The following is a 20,151-nucleotide window of genomic DNA, read 5'->3' on the forward strand; positions in this document are numbered from 1 at the left end:
ATTCAAAATGGTGAAAAAATTTCCCTGGGTGCAATAAAAGTGTGTATATATATATATATATATATATATATATATAAAACATTTTTTTGTAGGGCTCAAGGATTCAGAGGAACAATAGAATTTTGACACTTGAACTAAAATGCAAATGAACTGATTAAAGCACCACCTGGTGCCCAACAAGATTAAATTTAGCAAATTCTTATTAAATGCATTAAGCAGTGCGGTGGGGGGAAAATCTATTTCAATAAATGCAAAATTTAAGAAGATTTTTAAAATTTTATTTATTATTTATACATGCACATTAGAATATATACCTACAGCATGATAGCTTAAACATATGGTTGCCATTTCCATCTTTTGAGCAGTGTTACAAAAATCTAAACAACAATAAATTGTAAAACACATTAATGATAGTACTTCTAAATTACATAGTATTGTTACAGATAATAATAAGTCTAAAATAGCAGATGACACTGTCTTGCACTCCATCACCTCATTTGACACATTTAGGCGCACACACAACACACAAACACACACGATTAGTAAACTGCAAGCAGTAATAAATTATTGGCCACATCTGTTCCTTAAGAAAAAAAAGCAAACAACGAAAGCATCAATAAATTTACTCACTGCTAATTTGGGGTATAAATATTCATCACAACACTGTCCACAACTGAACAAAGTGACAAATTCTGGATAATGAAGAGTTGTGATATTGAAGGAGAAATGTACTTTGATACTGTAGCGATGATTTGATTGTCCATACTGTATATTTAGGGCATCTCGCGTAAAGCAAGCCAAAGATACCGCAACAAATTTGTGTAACAATACTGTGGCAATGATTTGTAACATAAAATTAATATAAGTGCTAATACCACTGTCGACCATCATTTTCGTGTACCACAAAAGATGGATAAGTATTTCTCTATATTCTCTGGACAGCTACCAAAATATATAACCAAAATCACAGAACGATTTTTTTTCAATAAGTATTTTCTTGGCGACTCTTAAAGAAATGCCAGCATGTTGAATTTACATTATAATAGGACGAACTGTATTCTAAAAGTTCCTGTGCTTACCTCGCCAAACTCTTTTGTCATCTGTCTGTTTCTGCACCTCCCTGTGTCCTTTCACCTTGCATTGCACAAATTCTGTTTCCTTCCTTCTCTGTCTGTCATGATCTCCTCGTTAGCCCCGTCCGAGGAGTGTATACTATGTGCAGGAATGGAAAATAGCAGCATTATGGTCGCAGATCTTGCCCCCCGAGCCTCAATCGGACCACTCGTTCTCCTCCGGCTCAGAGTCCTCATCTGATTCACTGTATTCCACGGCGATGCGTCGGGACAGGATGGTGGCCACGTCGTTACCCACTGGCTCTTTCTTGGCCTCCTGCTCTCTCTGCTCTTGCACCTTACGAAGCTGGATACCTGGAGGAGGAGCCAACAGTTCAATAAAAGCTAATGCATACACTGCCGTTCAAAAGATTGGGAGCAGTAAGATTTTTTATGTTTTTTAAAGAAGACTTTTCTGCTGATCAAGGCTGCATTTATTTGATCCAAAATACAGAAATTTAAAATAAGCATTCCATTTTAATACACTTTAAAATATAATGTATTCCTGTGATGCAAAGCTGAAATTTCATCAGCCATTACTCCAGAAAAGATTTCTATTTTCTATTCTATTCATCAAAGAATCCTGAAAAACTCTTTCCAACATTGATAATAAATCAGCATATTAGAATAATTTCTGAAGGATCATGTGATCCTATGTGTTGTGCAGCTTTTAATGCATCCTAATGCAATTTAATGCATCCTTGCTAAATAAAAGCATTCATTTCTTTTCATTCATTAAAAAAGTACTTATCCTACATTTTAGAATTTAGTATCAGTTTCCGCAAAAATATAAAGCAGCAAAAACATAATAGTAAAGGTTTCTTGAGCAGCAAATCAGCATATTAGAATGATTTCTGAAGGATCATGTGACACTGAAGACTGGAGTAATGATGCTGAAAGTTCAGCTGCGCATCACAGCAATCAATTACATTTGACAATATATTCAAATAGCAAACAGCTAAATATACCTATAAATATAGGAGAGTGATTAAACATGCTGATTTTAGAAGAAAATTTCAGACGGCATTTAGATAGAGGCTTTTGCATCTGAACTCTTCATTTACAGTTTCTTTATTTTTTTTTGAGTACGTGTGTAAATAGCCTAATTAATAAAAAAAGCACATGGAACACAACATGCTTCATTCAACCCATTATGCTGAACACTCTGAATTCTGTTCTCTGCACACTGACCTCTGCGGATGGCAGCCAGAAGATCGCTCCGGGCGTCGCTCATGGGGATGAGAGGCACCTGGCCCTTCCTGGGAAGAGTAGACTCTCCAGACGGGTGTGTTACTCGGGACGGGGACGGGGTGTGGGTGGTGTAGACTGAGAGAGGAGCTGGAGGAGGAGACGGGCTGTAGGGCCGTGAGAGCGACACCACTGTCCCCGGAGCCAGTGACTGAGGTCCAGACGTGCTGTCAAAGGCGGTCTGAGAGGAAGGAATGAGGGGAGGAGGTGGAGGAGGGGCAGGCGGGACGAAATGCTCCAGGATTTGATGGCCGCTGAGAAGTGATTACAAAGGAGAAATGTTTAAGGAAGTATTTTGCACTGAAAAAGCATTTGTCACATCCCAGTTAGCCCAAAAATAAACATGAATCTTTATGCAGTTATTTCTTTCATTAAGGACAAAATGATAATTTACCAACATACCTGGATAATATATGGATAAATAAAAGATAACCTCAACTTAAGGTTCCAAAAACTGAGGTAACTGAGATATATAAGTAGCACAATATTATATCATATTGTTCTAGATATATATTTTAATTATAAAGCACAATTATAACATAAAGCAATGTTTTATTTTACCCTATTTTTTATTCCCATCTCACACATCTGCATTCAAAAGGTTGTTTTTTGCAACTCCCCCCCTTTTATATATAATGCCTTTCTATAATAAAAATACATTTGTTATACATTTTACCTCACAAACGTGGAAGCAAAAAATTAACTTATACAGCCATACTATCTTTGCAAGTGCAGACTGTTTTTTTATAGTTCAATCAGTCTTTCTTTTTTAATTTATATATTAAGCATTAAAGAAACGATATATTTCTTGTTCACTGTAATAACAACTGATTAAAGATTAAAAGATGAGATTAAAACATAATTTCACAACCGCCCAGTAGGTGGCAATATGCACTAAGAATGCAAATCGCCATTAAACAAAAGAAGAAGAATCAAGAAATATAATTGTAGATTTGGCATTCTTTGGGGATGTCTTTGTGTGTCAACTGAAGGGACTTCACAATAATACTTGAGATACACTAGTTAAAGGAATAGTTCACCCAAAAATGAAAATTTGCTGAAAACGGACACACTCTCAGCCCATCCAAGATGTAGACGAGTTTGTTTCTTCATCAGATTTGGAGAAATGTAGCATTGCATCAGTGTCTCACCAATGGATGCTCTGCAGTGAATGGGTGCCGTCAGAATGAGAGTCCAAACAGCTGATAAAAACATCACAATAATCCACACCACTCCAGTCCATCAGTTAACATCTGGAGAAGACAAAGTCTGTGTGTTTGTAAGGAATAAATCCATTATTAAGACCTTTTAACTTTAAACCTTCACTTCTGGCTAAAATATGACTCCACAATCCATAGTAATGCTTCCTCCTGTGAAAAAGTCCATCTCCTGTTGTCTCTCACATCAAAATCCAGCCACAATTTTGTTTAGAGCTGTTTTGGCTTGTAAACGGTGCTTGATCTGTGCAGATTTCTCTCCTGAATCAGACGAGATGACTTTTTTAATGGAGAAAGCAATATGATCAACTTTTATTTTATTCTGACAGAACTGTTTTAAGTTAAAACATCTTAATAATGGATTTGTTTTTTGCAAACATGCAGCTTTTGGCTTCTCAAGACGTTCACTGATGGACTGGAGTGCTGTGGATTACTTGTGGATTATTGTGATGTTTTTATCAGCTGTTTGGACTCTCATTCTGACGGCACCCATTCACTGCAGAGAGGATCCACTGCTGAGCAAGTGATGCAATGCTTCATTTCTCCAAATCTGATGAAGAAACAAACTCATCTACATCTTGGATGGCCTGAGGGTGAGTACATTTTTAGAAAATCTTCATTTTCGGGGAAAACCTCTTCCTACTGTATATGCTGTATGTGTATATATACATATATACTTTAACTGTAGAGAGAGAAGTGACGTGCCTGTATTCTTTGGCAGCTGTTGGCCGGGGTCCGTTGAGGGACGAGTCTGGCAGTGGGGGCCCGTGGTGGGCCTGAACGCGTCCTAAAGAGTGCTGTCGGGCTGCAGCGGTGGTGGAGGGGGCCGCGGGCCGGTACGCTCGGTCCAGGGACTGAGTCTGTGTGGGGCCTGCGTCGTTCCCATCAGCTCCTGCTCCACCTGCTTCCTGCGGGTGGCTGGGACTCGCTGGGTACGAGTGTTCATCTGACATGCCAGATCTGGGTTAAAGCACAGAACAACATACAGACACACAGCATGCACAATATAGTTATAATGTGTGATACTGAAGCTCATTTCTGATCATTGTTGAAACATTTGTGTGTAATCAAATTCTTCAATTATTTACTTGAACTGAACATCAAGGTACCTTTTTTTTTTTTTTGAAGAAAACCATATAGTATGGGTCATTTTCATCCACTTTATGCATTCGTGTACGTTTTTGTAGTCATGCATTAAAAGTGAGTAATGAACATGTCATTAATACTGCTTATCTGCTTTACTGAACCCTGGCAAGTAAAATAAAAATAGACAAAAGTTCATGTTCACAAAACAACAAAAAGAAAATATAATAATTTTTACTAGTTTATGATTCTTTTTTCTGCATTGCTGAAATCATTGCCTAATAGGTTTTAAGGTAAGTCATTTAAAACAGTGTTTTCCAATACTTAACTAATGAATATGCATCTTCAATCTCTCTCAAGCAGACAAGGATGAGATAAAACTTGAAGTCCAATCTCATCTTGAAAATACATTTTGTGTTCTGCATACAGTCAGATTTGAAAATGCATGATAATGAGCAAATAATGACTCAGAGGCGACTAATGCAGCACGGGTCATTTGAAATACTGTTGTAGTGCTTTTTTTTTTTAAATAAATGATTGTGACTAATCTTTCATCTCCCTGTATATTGTTGGGTTTAACGTCAAATTCAGGGATACATAAACAAAATTATATTCCATTTTTTGATATCAACACCATAAAATGCATTAACAATACATTACACATTGGTTTCCCAAACTGAGCTTAATGTAAGAACTGCGGTGGGTTTGTGAGTTGATAAAAAGCAATCAATTAATCAAATCACAAAAATGTTTTGACTTTGACTGATTTGGCTTTGAATGACAAAAACGTTTGGGAATCCCTGCATTACATGAACAAACATTAATAAACATGAAAACAGCAATGACATTACACGGCCAAAGTCTTCTATAAAAAAGTAACAGTAATCTGAAACAATGTTATAGATACAGAAACGTTAATGATGCTTCGTGTCAACCAAAGCAGAGTAAAATTCAATAAGTGATAAGCAAATGAATAGCTTCATAGCACAGTAAGCACACAGAGTCCTAATACAGTTTGTGAGAGCTGTTAAAGCTCAGTTCATTTTTAGGTGAACTATCCCTTTAAGTGAGTTAACCATAGAGTCAAGAGATCACATGACTCACCTATCCGGAGACAGAGATCCCTCAGAAGACATGCCATGGTAAGGAGACGGTGTCAGGCGAGTGTCCGGACGGAATTCCTTATCGTACGCCATCATGTTCCACTCCTGACGCCGGTTACGAGCTTTACGGACTTTCTTTACCTCGCGAGTGGGATCCTCCGTGTGCTTTTGCTCTTGCTAAGGCAGAAAAAATGAAATGTTTCTATAAGCTTGAGTGATAATATTTGACCCCACAAAATAGGAAAAGTCTGTAAATCAACACTGACCTGATGATTACAGATGATTCGTTTTGGGGCAATTTTCACAAGCAACATTTTCAAAACTCACAACAGATCATCAAAAATCAATCATGTTTTCTGTATCGTTCAGTATAGAATTGAACACTCGCTAATGTCAACAGTTCTGTTGTATTTTGAATCAATTCTCTCTACTGTAATTTTGTTTTAGTAACCAACTTTTAAAATGCAACTATTTGATTACATTATAATAGCTATTTTACCAGTTTACCATGTTTACCAGAACATGCAATGTTCCCAATGCCTTCACTTGGGAATATTCTGAGCTGCGGTGTTAAATGCAGCAGACAGTGAGAAATATAATAAATCCATTGCACACTTTCAAGAGCCCTCCAAAACTGATTGGTAACTGGCAAAACATCTAGTATACTATGACTGATATATTATAAAAGCCTGTTTCTGCCACTGAAGAAAAAAAGTAATTACGGCTTTTTATCTCACAATTCTGATTTTTTTATCGCAATTGTGAGTTTACATCTTGCAATTCTGATATATATATATATATATATATATATATATATATATATATTTATATATTATATCTGAGATATAAACTCGCAGTTGCAAGAAAAAAATCATAACAGTGAGATTTAAACTCACAACTCTGAGAAAAAAATCTGAATTTTTAAGTTATAAGTTATAAAGTCCAATTCTGAGGAAAACTTCAGAAAAAAGTCAGAATTATGATAAAAAGTTGCAATGACCTTTTTTTAGTTTTAATTTAGTGACGGAAATGGGCTTCCATAATATATACTGTATGTTGTTTTTTTGTCAAATATGTGCCTACTTTTAAATAAACTAATTATAATTTTTTTATTATTTGTTTTTTTACAATTTATTAAAAATGTATTAAAATAAAAAAAATACTTATTATTTATTATTACTATTTTGCATAAAGAAAATTAAGCTTATTTAACAGCCATTACTTGGATTAGCCAAGGCCACATGCTAATAGTGACAAGTGAAAAGTGAACCTTAACCTAAATGTTTTCTGTACACCAAAATGCAGCAGATAAAATGGCAATTTTAAGTTCCAAAAGAAAAATAATGATGCAACGTCAAGCACTGTGATTAATAGTGGCCATTGTAATAAGTCTGGTTAGTAACTGTGTCAATTGTTTGGGCATGTTTTAATCAAGACCAGAGCGGTGCCGTAATTTGTGCATGAAATGTGAAAAACTTAATTTAATTCTATATTTTTAATCTGCAAGAACTGAACGCTTGCGTCTGGAGAAAGTACTATATTTCTTTCATACTACATGTACAAAATGTAATCCAGATAGTAATTCCGATTTTTACAAAATGTTTTGGTAATCTAATTATAACTTTTCAATCATACCTGTAACACAGTTAACAGATTCTGTAATGCTGCTGCATGTATTCTGTCGGCTAAGCCTAATTTCTTCAAACCAAAATTAAATGAAATTTAAAAGACTTATATTAAGTCCTAAATTTAAGATGTACTGTATGTATATGAAATGCATCTAAAATGTTCATAGCTTTGGATTTTACAGTTTTGACATAATTCAACTTAATGTGATGCACATATGTCAGTCATGCATGAAAGAAACGGGTGATAAACTGTTCAGATTTGTTTTTGTGAATGTTATTGCTGAAGCATGCACTGACCTGTATGGCGTGAGGATGTTGAGAGGAGGTGGTTTGTCACAGCGCTGGTACAGCTCCATGACAGGGTTCGGGATGGAGTTTCTGGACACCACCTGCTGGTCCTGAATAGTGGAGCTCTTGAACGCTTTGCGCATGTTGATGTCCTGTAAGGACACTGTAGAGCGAGCAGACAGAGCCGGAAAACACCATCAAACACAAACCTGCTAGAAATGACATTATGTGGCAGATTTACAGCTTGCGTCGGCACAAACACTCTTTTGGTGTTAAAAACTGCTGTCAGGATTTACTAAAGACGTGCAGTGAAACATTAGTGATTTCAAGGTGTGAACAGTTTTTTTTAACCTTATTGCATACGCATTTTTTTTAGGAGCTTCCCTTTCAGACACAACATTTATGTAAGGAGAGGATTTGAAGCCTCTGGTGCTCCTCATTTGGGAGTCACACTTGTGATCTTCACGGTCAAAAGTGACCGGACACCTGAAAGTTATCTTTTTTCGCCCCAGTTTTGTATTTTGAGATAATTTCATGTCACTAATTAATATTTATGCAATAATTATGATGAATTTCTGCCCATTGAAAATAATACAAATTTTTTAAAATATATATTTTTATATTACTTTTCAATGAATGCAGTATTTCATGTTAAAATAGAGTCAATGCCTTTAAAGGGGTCATATGATGCGATTTCAAGTTTTCCTTTCTCTTTGGAGTGTTACAAGCTGATTGTGCATAGATAAGATCCCTGAAGATATATATATATATATATATATATATGGATATATAGACATTCTCAAAGACAACTTTTTGTAAAGGATTAGATTTTTTGGGGTTTGAAATGTTGATTTGAAGCGTCAGTTTTTGAATTATGATTACTACAGTCAAACCTGAACACAGAGAAAGCATTTTGTTACACAAAACATTAAAATTCTATAAAAAATGAACAAAAATTAACAGGAATGTTTTATCAAAGCTTAATTCTATTGGGTCTGATTTGGTTATAGCCATACCAATTCATTTGAAAATGTAACAGAACTGAACAGAAATTTTTTATCAGAGCTTAATACTTCTGGGTTTGATCTGATTTCAACCTCTTATTTCAGTTTTCTGACTCGTTTTGGCTATATGGTTATAGCCATACCAATTCATTTGAGTGTGTATAATTGTGTATGTTTGTGTGTGTGTGTGTGTGTGTAAGTGAGTGTGTGTTTGAGTGAGTGTGTCTGTTTTGTACTCTTGATGTTTTACAGTGTAACCCCTTCCTTGCTGTCCACATTTTTACTGCATTGTAGTTGAATTATTGCTTTTATTTTACATATTTGCTGTGTTACAGTCACACCAGTTCATAGGTGTGTGTGTGTATAAGTGTGTGTACGCGTGTGTGTATGAGTGAATGTGTTGGTTTTGCACTCTTGATGTTTTAGTTTCACCCTGTCATTGCTGTGTACTTTTTTTCTGCATTGTGTCAGATTTGTAGATTGTACACACAAGATTTTTGTCGATTTCCCATTCATTTCCTATGGTCGGTCATTTCTGACCAAAGATCACGAGTGTGTCTATTTTTATTCCGATGAAGCTGTGATTTTTAAAAATTCAAAACAGAAAATATTTCGCTCAAAAGTGAACGAAGAGCACCAGAGGGTATGAATCATGCAAGGTTATTTATTAAGGTTTGTGGTAGTCTGTTTACTGGTATTTGTGCCATTATTTAATGCTCAAAAATGTATGTCTTAACCCATTTTGCACCAGTGTTGTTAATAGATTATCCACAGAGCCTGATTATCATGGGCTCTGCTTGTTTGCAACCCTATGCTAATTTCCACTGCTCTTGGTAGATTATTAGATTATTATTATCCTTCTGGAAAGTACGATGGCTCTGTCGGTTCTTTAATTTGCGTATTGTTGGTAAATCACCCGCAGAACTTTACACTCCCATCTGCCCTTTTAAGGGATCGTGCGTTCATGATCATTTGCACTGTTGAGTGAATCTGGCCCTATATCTCAGAAGCAAGGTTTCTGGTTTAAACCTGTTTTGTTCAGTTTATCTAAAAGCAAATAAATGATCTTTTTATTTTGTAATGTTCTTGTTTTTTGTCTTTGTGAAAATCATGTTTATGATGAATAATGTTATGATAGTTGGTCCAAAGTATAATTCTTTTCAGTGTTGTTACCTGTGGGGAACTTTCTCTTTCTGTGCATATAATTTAGAGACTCATGGTTCTTTCAATTACACTGCAATTGTAAATGTTACCTGCACGGTTAATGAAGTGAGTCAGACAATGAAGCACATTATGGACGTCATACAGCATTTACGTAAATAGGAGCTTCCCATAAGGACTTGAAGGCACCGCTCTATTAATTATGTTCCTTTGTCAACCAAACTATTCCACTGTGCTCTTAAATAACTCAGCTAGTGTCTAGACATCAGTGGGATACGCAGCACTGCGTCTACGCTGCTAATTACTGCAGTTGCCTCATCTGTGCTCATCTGCTGAGCTCTAGCTATTATTCAGACTGCTCTGAAAATCACTTCATGAGCATATAAGAAAAATATCGTCATATCATATACACACAGAAAATTAAAGGTCTTTGTGGCAACCTGTCAAAATAAAAGTTCTGTTTAACTTGAACAAATTGTGACAGAAATATATTACTATTGTACAACAGAATGTGCATCTTAATGCCATAATAATAATAACAATAAAAATTATTATTATTTTTTAAGGAATAATAAACATTTTTCCTGCATGTTTTAATTTTAACAGTATACCTCTGTTGTGCAGCACTATTTGCTAAAAATGAAGGGTTTGTTTAATTTTCATTTCATTTATGCCTTCATTTGTTTACTAGAAAAATTAAAATACACAACACAGAATTTCTGGGGGGGGGGCGGTGGTCCAATTAATTAGACATGCATATTAATGGATTATTACAATTTAATTAAACCATTAAAATGGAATACAGAAAAATTTAAATCGAAAACACAGAATTTTGTAAATACAAAACGTAATTTGAGAAAAAGTAAAACTTATTTTATAGGGTCCTAAAAATGGTACTTTTTGTTACATTGTATTGTTGCTAAATTGTATACGTTTCATGATTTCAATTAATTAGACATGCTTTTTGATCACTAAAATTAATTTAACCATTAAAAACGGTCCAGAAATATTAAAATGGAAAAAAAACTAAATTAGGGAAAAAATACAATGGATTTCATAGGGCCCTAGACTTCTGCACTATACTGATTACCTGCGCCCATCCTCACAACAGCCCTGTGGTTGTATCCTGGTGTATTTCCAGGCTGTGCCACAAAAAATCAGGTCATCTGCTAAAGCGCATTCATTCTTACGCACCCTCCTCCACTGTGGAGTCCAGTTGTGTGACCTTCACCGCCAGCAGGTCGACGCGCTCTTGCAAACTGTTCATGCGCATGTAGAAGATGTTGGCCTCGTTAAACAGCTCCCCGAAGATGTCTTCCGCATGTCGACCTGAATCAATAAACACACAATGATGTACAATAAGGCAAAACTGATCATTCAAATAGCTTTCATCTACAAAATCATTTTTAATTCGAGACCCCATGAAAAAGGCTGATTCTTGTTTTAATGTACACTCAATAAAAACATGTTGTAGAAAATCAGAAATGGCTAGTAAATTTAAAAAACAATTACAAAGAAACAGCAAGTAACACATTAAATTTTGAAGTAGAAAAACTGAAATAGTGTTTGCTTTTAAAATGCACTCCAGTCTTTGTTTTATTTACAACTTTGAAAAATATTTTTTTAAAGTGCACGTTCTATTGAAAAATATTTCAAAAAGAGTAAAAAACTCAAAACTTGAAATTCATCTGCTGCATATATATATATATATATATATAAAAAAAAAAAGTGCAAAAAATTAAAATCTATAACAAACATTTCTTTTCACATTCTATTGAAACTTCTCATCTTAATATATGATTCATCACATTTTAACAAAAACTTTGAAAAGACTTCAATATTATTATCAAAATGATCAGTATGTTGGGGTGGGCTATTTAAAAAATAAAAACTTTTAAGTTGCATTTAACATTATTTCGATGAGTTATAGTGACATAATAATGTTGATTATTGCTTATTATTGTGTACAATTTAAACTCAAATTTCTGTATTCATTTTTTTTTATTAAGTTGTAGTAGCTTAATTAAATTGTCTTTATAATGTTGACAATTGTTAATGTTAATAATTGTGCCCTGTTGTTCCCCTGCAAAACGTTTGTCACTAATTAATTAAATTAACACGTTACATCGACAGCCATAATTATCTGAGTTATAATGAGTTGCCTTTATTTAAATTGCATTATATTTAATTAGCCGACATTTCCCAATCCCAAGAGACTTACAAACAAGGAACATCACAAGCAACTTGTCATAAACAAGCTGTTTGTCTTTGCGTAATGCATTTCGCTCGTGAAAAAGCCATGCAGAAAGACACTGTACTAGAAAACCATGACGCTCAAAGCTAAAACATAGCAGACTGTGCTCAGCGCTGATGCTGCAGAAGTCTATGGGCTCATTTCAAACCCAGGGTAATGAATGAAAAGACTAAGCCAGGACTGCATTAAACCAGGCTGAAAGATGACTGTGCATCAGCACTTCTAGAGTGAAAAACTGAACCTACTGAGTCCTCCCAGTTGTTTGATGATGGCCGCCAGTGTGCTGTTTGTGACACATTCCAGCTCGTTGGTCACCCCGTCGGGCAGAGCGCCCCGGCACAGGTGCTTCGGCTCGATGGTCCTCTCCACAAGAGGCATGGCTGAGCTCAACTACACACACCGACCTGAGAGAGCACAGAAGGCTGTTTTACACAACATGTTCTGGGGTAATGTCATGCAGCAAATCCGGCTTTTAAAACGGCTCATTTTTAAACTTTCACCATTTACAGCCTTGCAAAGTACTGTGAAATTTTTTAAACATATTTTTTTTGCCAACAATATAAATGTTTTGTAATACACCAAGCGAAACTGCAATGCATTTTCATTTTTTTTTTTGTATATTTTTATTTGGTGTAGAGTGTTGCCTACATTTTCACCTTAATAATTACCACAATGTCACAAGAAACCCTAAAATATGAATCAGTTGCAAAGCCAGAATCAGGGTTTCCCAAGTGAAAACAGGGTGTGCATGAACACTGATGTCTTTTAGCACTATAATAACTATATTGTGTTTCGTTATGATTTATAACTGAACAAACAAATACCTCTTTCATCATTGGAGTAGTGTTAGGTCTGTTAATATATGCTTAATATTTATTCATGAAATGGCATGATTCATTATTATTTTACAAAATATGCTTGAAGGAACATTTGTAATAAAGTAGTGTCAAACATAAACCAGGCTTTACATTCACTGGCTCAAAAAATGTAATTTTGGACTTGGATTGAAATGAAAGCATAAAAGCATGATTTGAATGTGCAGCAGAAAGAAGATTCAAAATGGCATTACTGTAAAAATAAACCGAAACATAACACTACATGTATTACTGAGCCAATGTGAATAAAAAAATCAAAAGATTTTATCTGACTTAATGCAAACAAAGAAACAGACAATTTTGGTTTATTACAGATTAGCATATCATAAGGCAGACAAGTCTCATTAAATCAAGCAGGATCACAAAATTAAATTAATGCAGGCCTATTAAACATTATAAATTCTCAACATGAGCAGAGGTGTGCTACAATAATGCCTTTTCGTGCATATTTATCAAATATTCCATGAAATGCATAATATGATTATAATTGGGAACGAAATGAAAAACAATTTAGTCACATGCTCACTTGGATGAATACAATTAAAAATGACACAGAAAGTCAATCTCTGCAAACTTAATTTCATTTAAAGCGAGTGCTTATTTGCTCAGTCTCACGCACTCCATGCCTGTTGTGAGACTGCATTGGGTCTAAAACATTGGGTAATTATTAGTCATTATAATTGATTATTACATTTCATAATTAATGCATCAAAGCCTACCGTCACTACATGGGTTAAGTGTTTAACTTTTGTTATTTTAGGTTTGAAAATGATGAAACTTCAAACAAACAAACAAATAAATAAATAAATATTAGCATTGTATTTTTAAAATGTAGCCTGCTATAAAATAATTGTATTTTTATTGTATTTATATATATATATATATATATATATATATATATTATTAGGCTATTATTATACCCTCACTGGGGGCTGAGCCCCCCTAAAATGAAAATCCTAGAATCGCCCCTGATCAAAGACAATTTTTAATATAACTCCGACTGAATTCGTCTGAAAGTAGAAAGTCATATACACCTAGTATTCATTATTTAATAGCTTGTTTTCTTTAAAAAAAACAACAACTAACACTAGCTTCTCTAATCTTTTTCTATTCTATCTATTTGTTTTCTTTTAATTTACTATACAATTAACAAAAAGCAAAAATGCCTCTAACACTAGCTTGCTCTATTCTTTTTCTATTCTATCTGTTTTATTTTATTTATTATATTAAAAAAAAACCTTGCTACGTGTACTGCGTTAAGCTAACTGAGACTTGTTATAGCACTTGCATATCATTGTTCTTTTGTTGATTTATATATATTTTTCCCACTATATATTAGCAATATATTTAGCCGTGTGTTTGATGGGTTTACTCAGGCTATTTGCCTTGAAGCCTACGACCATTTCCATGACAACCAAGCAAGGCCCTCTCTCATGCTCCACTGAGTACTAGAGCTTCTAGAGTCACTCTCATGGGAGGACGTCTCAGATAATCTCTCTGTAAGGCTACTCTAAACACATCCATTTTCAGACTCATCTTATTTCTGTTTTGCCATTTTCAATATAAAGGCAATGCTTGAAAGAATTGTATTTTTCAAATCTACTGAGGCTGTGAACTCTTCCTGCAGCTGTTATAATGCTGATAATTCAGCATGGAGAAATATACAGATGCACAGGGGAAACTCAGTCTGCGGTGCACATGACGCGGTAAGCTCAATCAAACGAAACAAACGCGTATTATTTTAGCTGTGTGAGTAGCCTAGCAACTAGCCTGAAGATGTGCATGTTTGCTAGCACTTATATGCTAACAGTGCTCCCCCTCTTTACTTTACGATTAATACAGACTGAAAAATAAATGAAACCTCATTCTTGTAAACTGAAGTATGATGACATGAAAATATCCCGCTACATGCTAAAGAGTCATTTGTAAAGAGGAATTTGCTTTTGGTGTTGGAACACAATCCCCACGTCACACCAAACAATTATCAGCCTAGAAATGTGTCATAATGAGTGTACGCATCACCTGCCATTCAGTACGATGCTCAGCTGCCAGTTTCAAAACTCACACGTTTCAGGTGAGAGCTCAACAATTTACCATCATTCTAAAATCTGTAATCAAATGTCAGAGATTTCAAAGTGTGTCGAAGTACTCAAATAATTATCATCATTTTTTTTCCCAAGACCTAATGATGTGATCTACTCTATCCATATTCATTTTATTGCTTCATACTACCAGGTACACACACACAAACACATCTGCATTTTCATGGGTATAAATAAAAGATTTTTGTTATAAGAGACAATAAAAACAACTTTGTGCCTCAAAACGGCTCCTCTCCTGGTAAAAAATGAACTTGATTTACAAAAGCTGACAAGTTTGTGACAGCACGTAATGCAACATTACATAACAGAATGTAACATTTTTGATCAAGTCTCTGAGTAACACAAGCCTTGAAATAAACGTAATTATAATGAACTATGCAAAAAGCATTTTGAACATCTCAAGCTCACTTCGACCCAAATGTCAAAAACGCATGTTATCATGTCCGTCAAAAACTTAGGCTGGCTGTTGGTTGGAATATTAGAACTAAAACATTGACATAAAACACTCAGACATCGATCACTTCACTGAATTATGTATGCCAGCAAAGAAATTATTATTACCTTACGATCCATCTGTTTCCAATTTGAATTTCACAACATCAATGTCTGTCAAAAAAGAATATGCACAATACACAGTAGTATTTACCAGAAGCAGAGGTCCAGCGAGAACTTGCATTTCCAAGAAAACCCACACTACTTTTGACTACTTCATCGCTTTCCGAGAACAAGGAGAAAATGACGGCCTGAGCAGCTTCAACATGCTGTCTGTCAAAAACCATAACGTATGTAATACATAACGCACATGAGTATAAATTTGTTCTTCACTTGCATTAATTGATTAATTCTCAGTTGTTTAACAGATTAAGGCGATTATCAAAGTTTGATAAAAATAATGTTACATTTTCCAATAAACGACGATACATTTTTACATGATTGTATGTCATAATACTTCCATTTACAAGAATGAGGTTTTTCTTTTTTTTCTTAGTTCCTCGTCCAACAGTGCAACAACAAACAGAAACAACAAGAAACAGAATAAATGATAGAATGTAATACATATAATAAACTACGAGTTAATGGGTGAATAAAATACAAACATGAATATAGAATACAGTAGGGAAAAGAACAGAGCAGAGATTTTTGTAAAGAAATGTACAAATGTTAAACATATTATGTCTGCCTTATAGTATGTGAAAATAAAACAGCATTTGCTAGCCACAGACCGGGCCTTAATAATAAACGACGTTATTTCTCTGCACAGATAAATTATCTCTCACTTTCTGTCTCTATAGTCAGAGGCAGGAACTGATTCATGAGAGGAAACCATAGCAACGCCTCAACTATGCTGGTGGCAAGACATGCTAGACTCCTTCACCAAAAACACATTTATGTAATCTGTTCCCAGCGCTACAGCCTGGAATGTGAATCGAGCCCTGCATTCCCGTGCTTGCAGCTGCTTTCAGATCTGTGGGAACGGGGCGCCCAGGTTTCAAACTGTAGAAAGTGGGATATTCTGGAAATAAGATCGTACCTCATTGCCAAATGTTCTTTTTTTCTTGCCAATCATTGCTTCTAAGCAGAAAGCTGGGGTTTGTTTATGAATAAAATAACCAGAATTACTCGGAACTGCAAGCTGGTGTTCACACAGCGGTTTAAATACTCAATAATGAAACAATAACAATCAAGTGCATTGATGATTTATTTGGTGAACTAGCCACCAATGTCTTTCAGATGCTAACATTTAATGATAATAGTGCTAATTAAATTGACACCAAGGTGTAGCTCTTGACAGGAGACAGTGAGTCTCTGTGGCTGTTGATTATAAAATCTCAAATGTTGGGTGCATCATTTAATTATGAGTAATCAAGAAGAATCGTCATGAGTGTACATGACATAATTTAAGTTTAAATTAAGTTTAATTTTGTACATTTTCACATCTGAAGCCCACCCAATAATGTCTCAAACTATGCTCAGATTTGCCAAGATACTCAAAAGTTAAAGATTACACTGAACTCAAGCAATTCTCATCAAAATCTCCCATGACCACATGATCTGAGCTGTACTATCTCTATTTATCGCATAGCTCCATACGCTTCCAACGACAATTATCATTTTGTGGCTATTTTGTCGTTTTCATTTCAGCAGAAGCGTCTTAGACAAAATGAAGAACAAATGTGACCCTGGAGCACAAAAGCAGTCTTAAGTCGCTGGGGTATATTTGTAGCAATAGCCAATACATTGTACGGGTCAAAATTATGGATTTTTCTTTTATGACAAAAATCATTAGGATATTAAGTAAAGATCATGTTCCATTAAGATATTTTGTAAATTTCCTACCATAAACATATCAAAACTTAATTTTTGATTAGTAATATGCATTGCTAAGAACTTCATTTGGACAACTTTAAAGGCGATTTTCTCAATATTTAGATTTTTTTTTTTTTTTTGCACCCTCAGATTCCAGATCTTCAAATAGTTGCATCTCTGCCAAATATTGTCCTATCCTAAGCTTATTTATTCAGCTTTCAGATGATGTATAAATATCAATTTCAAAAAATTGACCCTTATGACTGGTTTTGTGGTCCAGGGTCACAAATGAAAACTCAGTCTGTCTGTTGCTGTTGATTACCATGACGTCACTCATCCATAACGCCGTGTCGCATGACGTCATCCATCCAAACCACTGCGCTGGCATGTGATATGATAACAGGTGCATCTTTCGGTCACACGGGAAAATGAACGGAACGGTGGCAGTCATTAATATGAAGGTGATGAATTATTGATCTATCAGCTTATTTTAAAGCCCACAGAGCCAGCAGGTTACATCTTCGCGTCTGTCCTTCTAGTCATGTCGGCATTATCACGTAACAAGTATGTGAAAACACTGAACGCAAGGAAATCCTGCGCGTAATGGCCATTTACTTACGAATAACTGTAGTTGTCTCCGTCCTCTCGCTGCACTTTTCGCGCGGTCGTCGTTTTCGATGGGCTATTCGGCGTTACATGGCGTTAATACGCGGTGCCGTCACGCTGTCGATGTGTTGTGGTGCGATGAAAACGCACGCTCGCGTTGTCTGGGAAGCGTCGCTCGTCGCTGTGCGCTGCAGAGGCGATGCCATTGCGCATGCGTGCGCGATACCCATAGACCACCACCCCCCCGTGTGTGTGTGTGATGAAATATGCAGAAATACACACGCTTGAAGTGAAACACTAGTATTTTATGTTCAGGAATTGTCCTTTGTTATGCTACTTACCCAATTTAATCAAGTCTTCCCATTTAACTGTTTGTATTGCTTGGGAAAAAGAGGGTTTTCTTGTGGTCACTATGGGAAAGCTTTGAGTAGGAGAGAGCTATTGTATTGTATAGGCTTTGACCCATGTTTACGGAATAAATTACTTTTTTTTCTACAGGAAATGTATGTTAAATTTCAGTCGGTTAATCTAACTCTGTTTACGTCCTTCCTTTGTCACACTGCATGACTAAAATTTAAAAAAGCTAAAAGGTTATTAAAAAAGTACATTAACCTAACCATAACCAAACTGTACATCAATGCAATAGAAGCAGATGGTTTACACATACTCACTCACTCACTCACACACACACACACACACACACACACACACACACACTTAGCTATCTAAATGGGGACACTAAATAGACTTCTATTGTTGTTATATATAGATAGTTATAGATTTTCTAACCTAAACCTACCTCTACCCCTACCCCTCAAAGAAAACTTTCTGCATTTTTACAATTTAAAAAAAACTTTGTTTACTTTATTTTTATACCAGTTTTACAAATGAGGACGTCCTAAAAGGGAGGTTTTTGGTGATTTTGTCAGGTTTTGCTTGTACAAATTTGTCCCCAAAATATGGTAAAGTAGGTACACACACACACACATGTTGGCTTTTATGGTTTATGGGGACTCTCCATAGGCGTAATGTTTTTTATACTGTACAAACCATATATCGCCCTACTGTACACCAACCCTACACCTAAACCTACCCCTTTCAGAAAACTTTGTGCTTTGTTAGATTTAAAAAAAAAAAAAAACATTCATAAACCTATTGAATTATGGGAACACCAAAAGTGTCCTCATAAATCACCTTCATGTTGTAATACCTATGTCATTATACAAATTTGTGTCCTCATAAACCATATAAGCATGCACACACATATACATGCATATGTATACACAGGCCTATAAAACATGCCTCCAACTTAAGTGACGTCAAAAAATAACATTCATTGCAGACAGTTTCTTTATATAATTTATTTCAAATACAAACAGTTTCAATGAAGAACTCAAATCAAAAGTGTTACTAAAATGTAGCATATAAAAATATTTTTATCATTGTTGTAGTAACCCCATAAATCACTGGTTCAGAAAACAAATGAATGTCACCACGCGGTGGCACTGTCCTATTATAAACTCGCAGTCTTTTACTGAAGCGTAACAGATTCAACAGATTCATTTAAATCAGGCTGTGCGATAAGGCTAGGAAAGAAAATAGAGCAAGGAGTGTGTTTGGTCTGCTCTCTATGCTCTATATCATTAGGAGATATCATATAGTTAGTGTTTGCTTTGTCCTTGCAATGCATTCAATACAAGCTGCAGACGCTTCACGAGTCCTGGATGGAGGTGCGTTTGCAAAAGAATTGTAGAGAGTGATTCAAAATGCTTTTCCATTGGAGAGTAAAGAATCCTAACTGTTCTTTTTAGAGACAAATCTCGAGAACAACAGAAGCTACAATGTTAATCTTCACAGTTTACAGGCAGTGTTGGGGAAAGTAAAGCATTACAATATTGCGTTACTCCCTAAAAAGTTACTAATTAGTTACTTTTTATGGAAAGTAGTGTGTTACGTTACTTTTGAGTTACTTTTTTAAATCTGGGTAGGGCTTGCTTTGAAACAGATTTCACAGCAAATGATCTAATTTTCAGCAGTAAGAAAAAAAGTGTTTTAAAGCTTGTTGTTTTGTAGAAAATCACAGTTATATATGATATGAGAACAGTAGGGCCTGTAGATAGGGAGTACGTGTTATTTAATAAAAATATAATTATATTTTCAGAA

The 20,151-nt window shown here is 35.2% G+C and overlaps 1 pseudogene; it reads right to left on the reverse strand.

Annotated features, from left to right (window-relative positions):
* Positions 1-274: 274 nt before the first annotated feature.
* Positions 275-18,173, reverse strand: LOC107661704 (wiskott-Aldrich syndrome protein family member 3-like; annotated as a pseudogene).
* Between the last annotated feature and the right edge of the window lie 1,978 nt (positions 18,174-20,151).

The sequence above is a fragment of the Sinocyclocheilus anshuiensis genome, unplaced genomic scaffold (genome assembly GCF_001515605.1).
Source record: "Sinocyclocheilus anshuiensis isolate Anshui unplaced genomic scaffold, SAMN03320099.WGS_v1.1 scaffold207, whole genome shotgun sequence".
NCBI lineage: Eukaryota > Metazoa > Chordata > Actinopteri > Cypriniformes > Cyprinidae > Sinocyclocheilus > Sinocyclocheilus anshuiensis.